The sequence below is a fragment of the Neomonachus schauinslandi genome, chromosome 16 (assembly GCF_002201575.2).
Source record: "Neomonachus schauinslandi chromosome 16, ASM220157v2, whole genome shotgun sequence".
NCBI classification, from domain to species: Eukaryota; Metazoa; Chordata; class Mammalia; order Carnivora; family Phocidae; genus Neomonachus; species Neomonachus schauinslandi.
This window is the reverse complement of record NC_058418.1, coordinates 12,228,573-12,241,650: the sequence shown is the minus strand read 5'-3', so window position 1 is coordinate 12,241,650 and position 13,078 is coordinate 12,228,573.

Genomic DNA, 13,078 nt, shown 5'->3' with positions numbered 1-13,078 from the left:
ACGAGCCCAGAGACTGGGTCCATGTTGGCTGATGTCCCCTGGGCTCCTGTCTGTCTCCATCATAGCACCGGACCTCTGGCAAGCTCAGTCCCGTATTTTGCCCAGTGTGTGAATGAATGTGGCCACATCCACCAGTCGTGCCCTGGGCCTGGCTTTCCACTTCTCTCTGTCTCTCTCCTTCAAAAGGAAATGGGGGGGCGGGGAGCAACCACTGATCTGTTTTTGTGTGTGTTTTTTTTTTTAAGATTTTATTTATTTATTTGAGAGAGAGAATGAGAGACAGAGAGCATAAGAGTCAGAGGGAGAAGCAGACTCCCTGCCGAGCAGGGAGCCCGATGCGGGACTCGATCCCGGGACTCCAGGATCATGACCTGAGCCGAAGGCAGTCGCTTAACCAACTGAGCCACCCAGGCGCCCCACTGATCTGTTTTTTGTCACTAGAGATTAGCTTGTACTTTTCTCAATTTTATGTGAAGGGGAGTCATGTGGTATGCACTATTTTTTGCCTGTCTTCTTTCCACTCTGTATCATTATTTTAAAGTTTGGGGTAAGCTGAATAGTGGCCTCCCAAATATGTCCTTATCCTAATCCCCATAACCTGTGAATGCTACCTAATATGGTAGAAGGGATTTTGTAGATGGGATTAAATTAAAGACCGTCAAATGAGGAGTAGGCCAATGCTGTAATCACTTGGCCAATTATAAGGCGGCCAAGTACGTGAATTCACCACTCATCATCACTCATTATCAGAGAAATGCCGATCAAAACTACAGTGACATATCACCTCACAGCTGTTAGGATGGATGTTATTACAAAGACAAGAAACAGGAGTGCTTGGCTGGCTCAGTTGGTGGAGCATGTGACTCTTGATCTTGGGGTTGTGAGTTTGAGCCCCACATTGGGTATAGAAATTACTTAAAAAAAAAAAAAAAGACAAGAAACAACAAGTGTTGGTGAAGGTGTGGAGAAAAAGGAATTCTTGTGTACCATTGGCGGGAATGTAAGTTGGTGCAGCCAGTGTGGAAAACAGTATGGAGTTTCCTCCAAAAATTAAAATAGAACTACCCAACTAACAAATAGAACTATCCAACTAACCCAAGCAGGAGCTTGCTCTGTCCACTCCACACATCGACCTGGTATAACGGTGCATCCCTCCCCTCAGGGGCAATACTAATGGTGCAAAAAGCAAAAAAAAGAACTACCGGGGCGCCTGGGTGGCTCAGTCATTAAGCGTCTGCCTTCCGCTCGGGTCATGATCCTGGGGTCCTGGGATCGAGCCCTGCATCAGGCTCCCTGCTCAGCAGGAAGCCTGCTTCTCCCTCTCCCACTCCCCCTGCTTGTGTTCCCTGTCTCGCTGTCTTTCCCTCTCTGTCAAAAAAAAAAAAAAAAGAACTACCATAAGATCCAACAATTGCACTTCTGGGTATTTATCTGAAGAAAATGAAAACACTAACTCCAAAAGATACCTGAACACACCACACACACACACACACACACCGTTTATTGCAGCATTATCTACAACAGCCAAACATGGAAGTACTCTGCCGTTGTAGGGTACTATATATTTATAGGAGTGCTATAAATGTTACTCAGGTCAAATTGGTTGATAGTGTTGTTCACTGCTACCGTATCCTGGTTGAGTTTCCACCCACTTGTTCTATAAGTTATTAAAAGAGAGGTAATCAAATCTCTGAGTATAACTGGGATTTGTCTATGTCCCCTTGCAGTTTTATTTGTTTTTGTTTAATGTATTTTGAAGCTTAGTTATCAAGCCCATACACTTTTGTGCTTCTGAGTCACCCCACATGCATGGGAGTGAGGCAAGGTCAATGCTTTATCTGAGTCTGAAAGTCAAAGCTTCACCCCATATGGCTCTAACCCAGGAGGAGAGGACTGACAATCCTGACACCTTGAATTCAGGGGTGGAACCTGTACTTTCCTAACCTTGGAAAGGTGCCACTGTGGACTTTCCTGACCAGAGGTCTTCACTCCTGCTGTGCTGTGTGAGCTAGCACTGAGCTTGGGGCCTCATTCCAGCCCCAGGAGTCACTGATGGCAAGGCATGAAGGGCTTCACACAGAGTAACTCACTTAATCCTCACCCTCTCAGTTAGGTATTGCTGTTATCCCCATTTTATAGATGGGGAGAGTGAAACCCAGAGAGGTTAAGACCATGCCCAAGGTAGCACAGCACTCTACAAGTATGAATCAGGTGTCAAATCCAGTCTCGTTGCAGAACATGCTATTCAACTACTTCATTCTACTGCCTTTCTGAGAGAGACGCAGAGACACAGAGACACAGAGAGAGATAGCAGGTGGTGAGAGGCAGAAGGAAAAAGAGAGGGTGAGAGGCAGAAGAGGACAGTAAATTCTGGGGAAAAGAGATTCTTTGGAAAAATAATCAAGGGAGAGACTGGATTGAACAAAGACAAACTGGTTCCTTTCTTGCAGGACTTCTCAGGGCCTTTAGAATGCTAATTTGCACTAATGACCCAGCAAAAGGGGAGGAGGGTTGACAGCAGCTGCTCAGCACATCTGACTTCATTTTTTTCTTTCTTTCCCTCCTTTTTTTTTGAAGACCCATCCCCACCTCCAGATCTAGGGCTAGGCTCTGAGGGGACACACTCTAGGAAGCGCTCACGTGTCAGAAGAAAGCACTAATCAGACAGACTCAGTCTCAAACCTCAGCTTCGCCCTGTACTTGTCATGCCAAAGACACCTGGGCAAGTGTCTGCTTCTCGAGAGTCTCAGGTTGCCTCCTGGAGAGTGTGGGTACCTAGCCCATGGGGTCACTATGAAGATGGAGATGAGACCCAATACACATGGCCTGGCACATAGTAAGTGCTCGGTGAATGCACAGTGGCCACAGGAGAGACCCAGAGGCCCAGAGGCCAAGGCTAAAGGGAGTAGAGGTTCAGGCAGACCCAGAAGGAAGGACTCATGATTGACCAAGATGGCAAGAGAGTGAGAAATCGAAGGTGAGACAGCGAGACACACGACAATTACTCATTCATTCAACAAACATTCATCAGTGTGTGCCAGGCCCTACTCTAGGCACTGGGGAGGCAGCAGAGACAAGACAGGTAAGTATCTGGCTCTCACAGAGCTAACATGCTAGTGGTGGAGACAGACGACAAGGAGACAGAAATAAATACAGAGTAATTCAGAGTGACAGGGTGATATTCGGGCATCGGGCCCTCAGTTGTCTTTCCTGGCTGTTTCCACTCCAGTGCTCATTGTGGTCAGTCAGCGGCTGCGGGTGCTGAGAGGAAGGTAGTGTGAGCCTCTCCTTGGAGGGCAGCAAGTCTCACTATCTGGGCAGGAGGCAAAGGATGGAACCCTGATACCTGAGGCTGTGAAGGGAAAGATGGGGCCAAGGGGCAGGCAGAGAGATGACGAGATGGCCAGAGAGACACGGGAGCACAGAGACTGAGGACCCGAAGACAGACAGACTCATGGAGACCTGAAGTCTCACTGAGAGGCAGAACAGGAAAGACATGGGTGCTGAGAGACTAGTGATGGGCTGAGGGATTAGGCAGGGGCTGAGGGACTAGTGAGGGGCTGAGGGACTAGAGAGGGGCAAGGGAAGTTAGTGAGGGGCAAAGAGAGTGAGGGGGGAGCTGGGGCAATGAGAGTTAGGAGCCAGGCTGAAAGGCTGAGAGAAAGGCCAATGCATCATGGCCCAGTGATTAACTTGGGTTCAAGTCCCAGCCCCAGCACTTTCTATATGACAGCTGGAGGGTTACTTAGCCTCTCTGTGCCTCTTTCCTCACCTGTGAAATGGTATAATTATGCTCATTCCCCACCCCCCAGGGATGCTGTGAGATTTCAGGCAGTTATATGTGTAAAGCACTTAGATCCTGGCACATAGTATGTGCTCACTGAACATTTGTTTTTCTGCTAAAAGCCAATTCATTCGACAAGAAGTTTGCTACAAATCCTCTTTTGCCCATTTACACATTTCAATGCACTATGGTGCCATGGGGGGGTCTTAGGATAATGGGTTTATTTATCTGTCTGTCTATCTATCTATCTATCTATCTATCTATCTATCTATCTATCTATTTATTTATTTATTTATTTGACAAAGAGAGACACAGCGAGAGAGGGAACACAAGCAGGGAGAGGGGGAGAGGGAGAAGCAGGCTTCCCACCGAGCAGGGAGCCCGATGCAGGGTTCGATCCCAGGACCCTGGGATCATGACCTGAGTGGAGGGCAGATGCTTAATGACTGAGCCACCCAGGAGATCCTGGGGGATGTTTTTATTTTTTTAAAAAGATTTTACTTATTTATTTGACAGAGAGAGACACAGCGAGAGAGGGAACACAAGCAGGGAGAGGGGGAGAGGGAGAAGCAGGCTTCCTGCCGAGCAGGGAGCCCGATGCAGGGTTCGATCCCAGGACCCTGGGATTGTGACCTAAGTCAAAGGCAGACACTTAACTGCTGAGTCAGCCAGGCGCCCCTTAGGATAATGTTTTTAACTAAGTAAAATCGAATTCATGAGATAAGCCAGACATAAAAGGTCACATATTGCCTATGATTCCGTTAATATGAAATGTGCAGAATAGGCAAATCCATAGACACAGAAAGCAAATCTGTCTTTGCCTGGTACTGAAGGAAGAGGAATGGGGAGTGACTGCCTAATGCTAATGTTTTCCTTTTGGGGTGATGAAAAAAGTTCTGGAACTAGCTAGTGGTGTGGTTGTACAATATTGTGCATGTACTTAATGCCACTGAACTATATAATTTCAAATAGTTAAAATAGTAAATCTTATGTGTATTTTACCACAATTAAAAAAATTAATTCGTAGGATTCCCACAAAAGTGAATTTTATTGAAAGTTATCAGATTTTATTGATTTTCTTAAAGATTTTGTTTATTTATTTGGGAGAGAGAGAGCACGACCAGGGGGCGGGTGGAGCGAGAGGGGGAGAAGCAGACTCCGCGCTGGGCAGGGAGCCCGATGCGGGACTCGATCCCAGGACCCTGAGACCATGACATGAGCCAAAGGCAGATGCTTAATGACTGAGCCACCCAGGAGATCCTGGGGGATGTTTTTATTTTTTTAAAAAGATTTTACTTATTTATTTGACAGAGAGAGACACAGCGAGAGAGGGAACACAAGCAGGGGGAGTGGGAGAGGGAGAAGCAGGCGTCCCGCGCAGCAGGGAGCCCGATGCGGGGCTCGATCCCAGGACCCTGAGACCATGACATGAGCCAAAGGCAGATGCTTAACGAACTGAGCCATCCAGCTGCCCCGAAATTTACTTGGTTATTTAAAAATAAACCAAATATGTGCTGTAGTATGTTCTTCCTCATAAACACATCAGATAACAAGAGCTAGTCGCGGGTCCACAGCACCATAATTTCAGAGTGGTAATGAATCCAAATGATATTTCAAGAGCTAGAGCTGTGTATATATAATATGTAATATACAACATATATTGCTGAATTCTGTGTGTGGGTCCCCTTCTCCTACATACAAAAACAAAGAATGTCAGAATCAGCGAGGAGCCAAAAGAGGCCATCTGTCTAGACCAGGGATGACAGACACAGGACACTCCTTAGCATACTCCCACTTTCTTAGTCTTTGCCCACAGCAGGCATCACCAATCAATCCCAGCACTCTTGTGCAAAAAAACTCAGAATCCTTCTCAGACTCCCATTATCAAATGAACAAAGTTGACACATGAGACGAAGCCCATTTATAGTTCGAGATCTAGCCCAAAAGCTCTGTTATCAGTACATCAATTTTACTGATGGAAAACCTGAGATCCAGAGATGCAGAGAAAATTGTACCTGGTCATGCAGGAAACTAAGGAGTAGAGTGGAGGATTTGGGACCCAGATCTCTTAAGTCCCCTCCAAGGATGCTCCAAGACCCTCAGCCCCCACAGATCCCAGAATGGAATGAATCTTACTCCAAGTCTCCCCTGCTGCACATGAATGGGGAAGGTGTCAGTGAAGTCCTGGGAAGAAAGGGGCTCAGGAGAGAAAGTGTCTTGGCACCTGCTGTTCCCTCTGCCTTAGATACTGTTCCCCATCCTTCTTCTCACTTCTGCTGGTTCATGCATGGTCCATTTTGAGCTGATGCTGTCTTGTGACTGTTTCATTTCCCCCTCTGGACTGAAAGCTCCGTGAAGGCAGGTCCCAGGGCTGTCTTGGTCATCTGTGTCTCAGCATCACCCAGCATAGGTTGGCATGGTGTAGTGGGTTCAGTGCCCACTAGTCTAGATCTCAAACTATCAATGGGCTTCGTCTCATGTGTCAACTTTGGTCATTTGATAATGCGAGCCTGAAAAGGATTCTGAGGTTTAGTGCGCAAGAGTGCTGGGATTGATTGGTGATGCCTGCTGTGGGCAAAGACCAAGGAAGTGGGAGTATGCTAAGGAGTGCCATGTGTCTGTCATCCCTGGTCTAGATGGCCTCTTTTGGCTCCTCACTGATTCTGACATTCTGTGTTCTTGTATGTAGGAGCAAGGGAACCCACACACAGAATTCAACCAGGAGAATTTGCTCAGTTCCACTCCTGACATCTTTTTGCCAAGATGGAGACAACCAACACCACCCTCAGATATGGGCTCCAGATCCCCCCGAAGTATCCACAGGTTACTCAGCCTCTCCCCCTCATGTCTTCAAGCTGGGTACAAGGACCTAGGACTCTTAGTGCTGCAAGGAGTTTGGGAGAGTATCATTTTAGAGGTTGCAGGGTGACTGACGTTAATGCTATAGTGGGCTTGAAGTCTGGGAAGTTGAGGGTGGGGGGAGATCCCCAGGGCAATAAGCCTTCCCATGGTCAGAAGTTATTCCCACCCTTTTCTGAATGGAGCAGGGCTCAAGCAGTAAGAGAGTGACTGAGTGGTGAGGCGAGAGAGACCACCCTGCCTGGGGGACAGGGCCTGGATGCTAGACACAGATGTTGTCCTCCACGAGATCCTGGGGTTCCCAGACATCATACCTTTGGGTATGCCCCATGCTGTCAGACAGGACACCCAGTTCTTTGGATACCACATCACCAAGGTACAGACTGAGTATGGGTCCTCTGAGTTCAGCTGGTGTTTCACAACTCTGAAGTAGAGCTGCCAGACTGGACCTTTGGTTCCTGGGTCCTTCCAGAGTCTGATCCCTACCTCATACCCTTCAACCCAAGCAGGCCTGAGATTGCTAGCTCCCCAATGGAGCACCAGAGTGCCACAGTTGATAACTAGGGCCTTGGAGTCATCTCGAATCCCTGTACGGCCACTTCCCAGCTCTGCCACTCTGGACAACTGACTCAACCTCTCTGAGCCTCAGTCTCTTCTTCTATACAATGGGCACAATAGTACTACCTACACTATGTAGTTGTAAGGATCCAGTGGCTTAATGGTCCATAGTAAATGCTCAAAAATTTTAGTTATTTATCATTACAACCAGATATCTATTGCCAACACCAGGGCCAGAGTGATCTAATAAAACTTGTTAGGTCACATTCCTCCTCTGCTTAACACTCCCCCATGGCTCCCATCTCACTTTGAGTAAAACCAACTGAACTTGGGTGGCCTCCAGCCCCCCTCTCTGAGCTCATCTCCTACTCTCTCTTCTTAGCTCACTTCAGAACACTTAGCCTCCTCATTAGCTTTGCATTTCCAGGTCTTCTCTCACCTCAGGGCCTTTGCACTGGCCAGTTCCCTGGCCTGGCATGCCCTTCCCTCATGGCTCACCCTCTCCTCTCCTTCAGAACTTGCTCAGAAGTCACCTTCTCAGGGAGGCCTTCCCTGGCCCCCAAATGAACAGCTGTTTGCACAGTTTGTCAAGTACTGTATAGTTTTTATACTCTGTCTGGTTTGGTCCGAGTGGGGCAGTGTGTCTGTCAGGGGTAAGGTAGTGGAGATGTCCCCATGAAACAGAGATGAGGCTCCTGGCCAAGGAATTTCCTAGAGAAATCCCAGGTCCAACCCCTACCATCTGTGAGCACAGAATGTTTTGGATCAGGTCCCTAGAAGCAGACTCTGAGATGGAGATGCACAAACAGGAGGTTCACGAGGGAAGCTTTTAGAATGGCACCTGCAGGGAAGCCAGGCCAGGAGGTGGTGGTGGACTGTGACCCAGCCGCACAGAGGATCCGGTCAGCCCTATGGGGAGCTCTGGGACTATGGTGCCCTACAGGGCTGTCCCAAACCGAAGCAAGGAGCTGGCTTCATATACCTGCATCCACCAGTGGCTGGATGTGGATTTCTTTGGGGAAGAGCGCCAACTTCATGAGGTAGCTCCCTTTGGCCAAAGGCAATTCTCAGAAAGCAATCAGCTCTGAGCCTTTGGCAGTGGACATTTCCAGGAGCTAGGAGTGGGTGTCTAGGAGGCCACCTCCTTCCCCGGCCCCTGGCAACTACCACTCTTTCTGTCTCTGTGACTTTGACTACTGTAGGGACCTCATATAAGACGAGATCAGGTGCGTTCAGGGCGGTATGGCCGTAGACGGGACCTCATATAAGAAAAACCCTACAGTATTTGTCCTTCTGTGATTGGCATATTTCACTTAGCATCCTGTTCTCAAGGTCCATCCATGTTATAGTGCATCTGAGAATTTCCTTCCTTTTCAAGGCAGAATAAGATTCCGTCGTACAGATGGGCCATAGTTTGCATATCCATTCACCTGTGGATGGACATCTGAGTTGCTTCCACCTTTTGGCTATTGTGGATAACGCTGTTATGAACACCAGCATACAACTATCGCTTCAAGTCTCTGCATTCACTTCTTTTGGGTACCTGCCCAGGCCTGGGTCTGTTCTTGAGATGCCCCCTTAGACACCCAGATGCTTAACCGACTGAGCCACCCAGGTGCCCTATAAGTAAAATCTTAAAAAAAAAAAAAAAAAAAAAAAAAAAAAGACCCAAAAAACTTTTTCCAGGCAGGGGGGTCAGAAACCTCCAATTTTTAAAAAAAAAAAAAAAAAAAAAGGCAATGTCTGCTAGGCAGAATAAAGTGACATGCAATCAAGCGAGGTGTGCCTGTAGCAGATTTCAAGGACCTGCAAAGTCTCTGTGAGAGTGAGGGTAGGTGGCATGCTGGCTGGGGGGTGTGAGGGGGCCTTTTTCCTCCCCCTGCGGCCATAGCAACAGTGAGTGGTGCCAGGGAGGAGGAGAGCAGTTTGCCAAGGGAGTGCTGGTACTGTGGTCCTCAGTGCCCTGAATATTCCCAAATGCCCTTAAGTACTGGATGTTTACTTATTTACTGCAACTGACAGCAAAGAGCCCTTAGGCAGAGAGGTTAAAAAATCTAAGACATGCTCAAAAGCAGTCAAAAGAGCTACAGATGACCTAGAATAAGGGCTTGTTTGCACAAGGGACTGAACTCTGTTCTTGAGGTCAGAAGTGATGTAAATCATACCAGGGGCTACCAGCCCTTACGGTGCCCCTTTGTGAGAAAGGCACCTCCTCCAGACAAGTGGCCTATTAAATACAACAGCATGAAGAAGAAGGGCCCTTTTGAGATTTCAGTCCTGCTTGTGCAAGGCACAACCTTTGTGACCTCATGCACCAATCCTGAGGAATAGCAATCATTTACGGAGTGCTTACTATGTGCCAAGTGATCTCACTACTTCACTGACTCTTCTGAATAGATACTAGTATGCCCATTTTGCAGATGGACATACTGAGGCTCAGAGAGAAGTCCCCTGCCCAGTCACCAAGTTGGGAAGTGACAGAGCTGGGATTCAGAGACCGCAGTCTCCCCACCCTGCTGTTCCTCAGGGGTTCTCCTGGGTGGGCAGCCGTAAACATCTGGACGAGCTCCTCCCACAGGGCACCATGGTGTTCCTCTTGCTCCACTCTGCCCTCCGTGATCAGTTCCAAGACTCCCTCCTTCCAGCCCAAGAGGTTCCTGGGTGCCAGGGGAGCTTTTGAGAGGAACTCCGCCTCTCTGCCCTTCTCTGCACCTCAGCATCCATGCTTTTGTCCTGGCCAGGGGGAGCTGCTGTGGGGCTCCAGGGAGGACACCTTCCCTCTCTTTAACATAAGCAAGTGGTTTGGAAGGCAGATGCTATCGAGGCCAGGCTCAGGTGAGCAAGGTGGATGGAACTGTGGATTGTACGAGGCCTGTGAAAAACATCCAAAAAAAAAAAAAAAGCTTTACAAATTTTTCCATTTGCTAAAAACAGAAACTTTTTAAAAAGTAAGTATAATCCTCCAAGTTCTAGAGAAAACAAATAACACATTTAATCCAAAATAACAAATATTTTTTCAATGATCACCTCTGTTACAGCTATCTGAAAATTAGAAGTTATATAAACACTGGCTAATATTTTAATTTAAATGAGTGTTTAATTATATATAAGGCAAACATCTGCTAAGAAATAAATCAAGCAGAGCAAGAACATAAAATGAAAGTAAAGTCCTCCTCCTTGATCCTGTCTTAGTCCCTAGATTCTAAGTCCTACAACCTAGCAGTAAGTGCGGCTAATGATTTCTTGTGTATCCTTCTAGAATTTGCCTAAGCAAATGCAAGCATAAATATGAAAACACATGTGTCATACAAACATTCCCTCAACCACGCATCTTGGACATTTGTACCATGGCAGCACGTAGAGTTCTAACCCCTTCTTAACCACAGATTCCCTCTCTTTCTTCTTGCAACCTCGCTGTTGGGAGGGAATCTGTGGGCCTGGGGTTCTGCATGGTGAATGTGCCATAATGTATCCACTCATTCCCCTAGTCATGGGCATGTGATTGTTTCCTGTTTCCACCTGGCTCCAGTGTATACCCTTCTGCATGGGTCTTGGGCCACATCTGGGAGTATTACTGAAGGAGCAATGGCTAGGATTTCTGGGTCACATCCATCCACTGAAGAAGCCACTGCCTGATTTTACTGACCACTATTGAAAGACAGAAGGACACAGACCCAAGGATGATCTAATGCAGTGGCCACGAGTCCATAGTATCCCATCTGACTTTGTGGCGTATTTGAAACATGATTGCGTCTGGGGTCTTTGGAAGCCACAGCACTTCAAATATGATCACTCTGGGAAGACACCCGAAGTGCCACTCTCTGGCTCCTCCTTGGAAAGAGGGGCAGCTTCGCTTCTCAGATGGAGCTGTCCACCTGCCCTCTCAGGTAGACAAGAGAATATGGCATCCTGGCTTATGGGAGAATGAAAGTATATGTTCAAGAAGGAAATCAGGGAAGATTTAGCTGAGGGGTGCCTGGGTGGCTCAGTCGGTTAAGCGCCAGACTCTTGGTTTTGGCTCAGGTTGTGACCTCAGGGTGGTGGGATGGAGCCCTGCCTTGGGCTCCTCACTCCTCACTCAGTGGGGAGCCTGCTTAAGATTCGGGCTCTCTCAAAAAAAAAAAAAAAAAAAAAAGATTCGGGCTCTCTCTCTTTCTCTCTCCCTCTGCCCCTCCACCCAAGTCTCTCTCTCAAGTAAATAAATAAGTCTTAAAAAAAACAAAAGATTGTATTTTTAAGTAATCTCTACACCCAACGTGGGGCTCAAACTCACAACCCCAAGATCAAGAGTCCCAGGCTCCATTAACTGAGCCAGCCAGCTGTCCCCTGGGTTAATTACTAATAGCGCCTCTTTGGCTCTCAAAACAATCATGGTGCAGACAATAAATTATATGGTCTCTGAATTAAATGTACTTTTATTTTACAGCCCGGTTATCTGGGGGGAAAATGGATTTAGGGGCTAGAAGAGTAAATAGTTAACATCATAATCATGGGCTCTTCAAACAACCAAAATAGGTGGCCTTTATTAACCACTTACTCTGGGCCAGGCAATGTTAATATTTTACAGTTATTAATTCAACCTTTCCACAGCTTCGAGAGGTGAATACTATTATCTCCATTTTGCAGTTGAAGGAACTGAGGCACAGAGAGGTAAGTAGGGAAGCCAGGACTTGAAATGCCCTGCTGTTCTGTGCCCATCTCAGCCCATCAGTAATCAGTGTTGTGGTTGGACTGGCCCTGGTGGGTTTTATTACAATTGCAAGAAGCCTTTCAGCACTAACCATCAGGAAACTTTGAAAAAAATAAAGATTTATTACTTACAGGACCTGGGAATTACACAGCACACCTGGGGCTAAACAGCGAGGTTGCAAGAAGAAAGAGAGGGAATCTGTGGGCCTGGGGTTCTGCTTTTATTGGGGGCCTTAAGGGTGGTGGCCTAGGGTTTTGTGGGTTCACTCTTTATTGGTGAATTTAGGGCAGAAATTTAAAGCATGGGAACAGAAAAAACTAAGTGGCCCAAATGGTCAGTTCCCCAAATCAACCAAGACCTCTAAAACCAAGGAGCCTGAGTAGGGGGAGGTGGCCTGACTCTATCTAGGCGTGTGCCTGCTACTGTGCTTATTTGAGAAAGCCATTGAAGTAGATGCCTCAGAAATCAAATCTTTAGGGCACCTGGGTGGCTCAGTTGGTTAAGCGACTGCCTTCGGCTCAGGTCATGATCCTGGAGTCCCAGGATCAAGTCCCATATCGGGCTCCTTGCTCAGCAGGGGGTCTGCTTCTCCCTCTGACCCTCCCCCCTCTCATGTGCTCTCTCTCTCTCATTCTCTCTCTCAAATAAATAAATAAAATCTTTAAAAAAAAAGGAAAAAAAAAGAAATCAAATCTTTAGTCAGGCACTTGCATTACAAAAAGGAAAAGGGGGCACCTGGGTGACTCAGTCTGTTGGGTGTCTGCCTTTGGCTTGGGTCATGATCCCAGGGTCCTGGGATCAAGTCCTGCATTGGGCTCCTGGCTCAGCGGGGAGCCTGCTTCTCCCTCTCCCTCTGCCCCTCCCCCACTTGTGCTCTCGCTCAGTCTCTCTCTCTCTCCTTCTCACTCTCTCAAATAAATAAATAATCTTAAAAATAAAATAAATAACATAAAATAAAAGTCTCAGGAAGGTAAGAAGTCAAGCCAAGGGCTCATCATAATTTGCCAGCAATACCTATTGATTTGGGTGGATTTCTCTCTTCTCGAGGTCCCCCAAATATCCTGGGGCTCCTGGGCCCACCAGGAAGTGACCTTCCTTCCTCACCTGGTAGGGCTTCTGGGAACCCTGCAAGCAAGGTACCCTGCCAATTTTTCCAAGGGGCTTCATTGGCTCCATAAAGTCAAGCT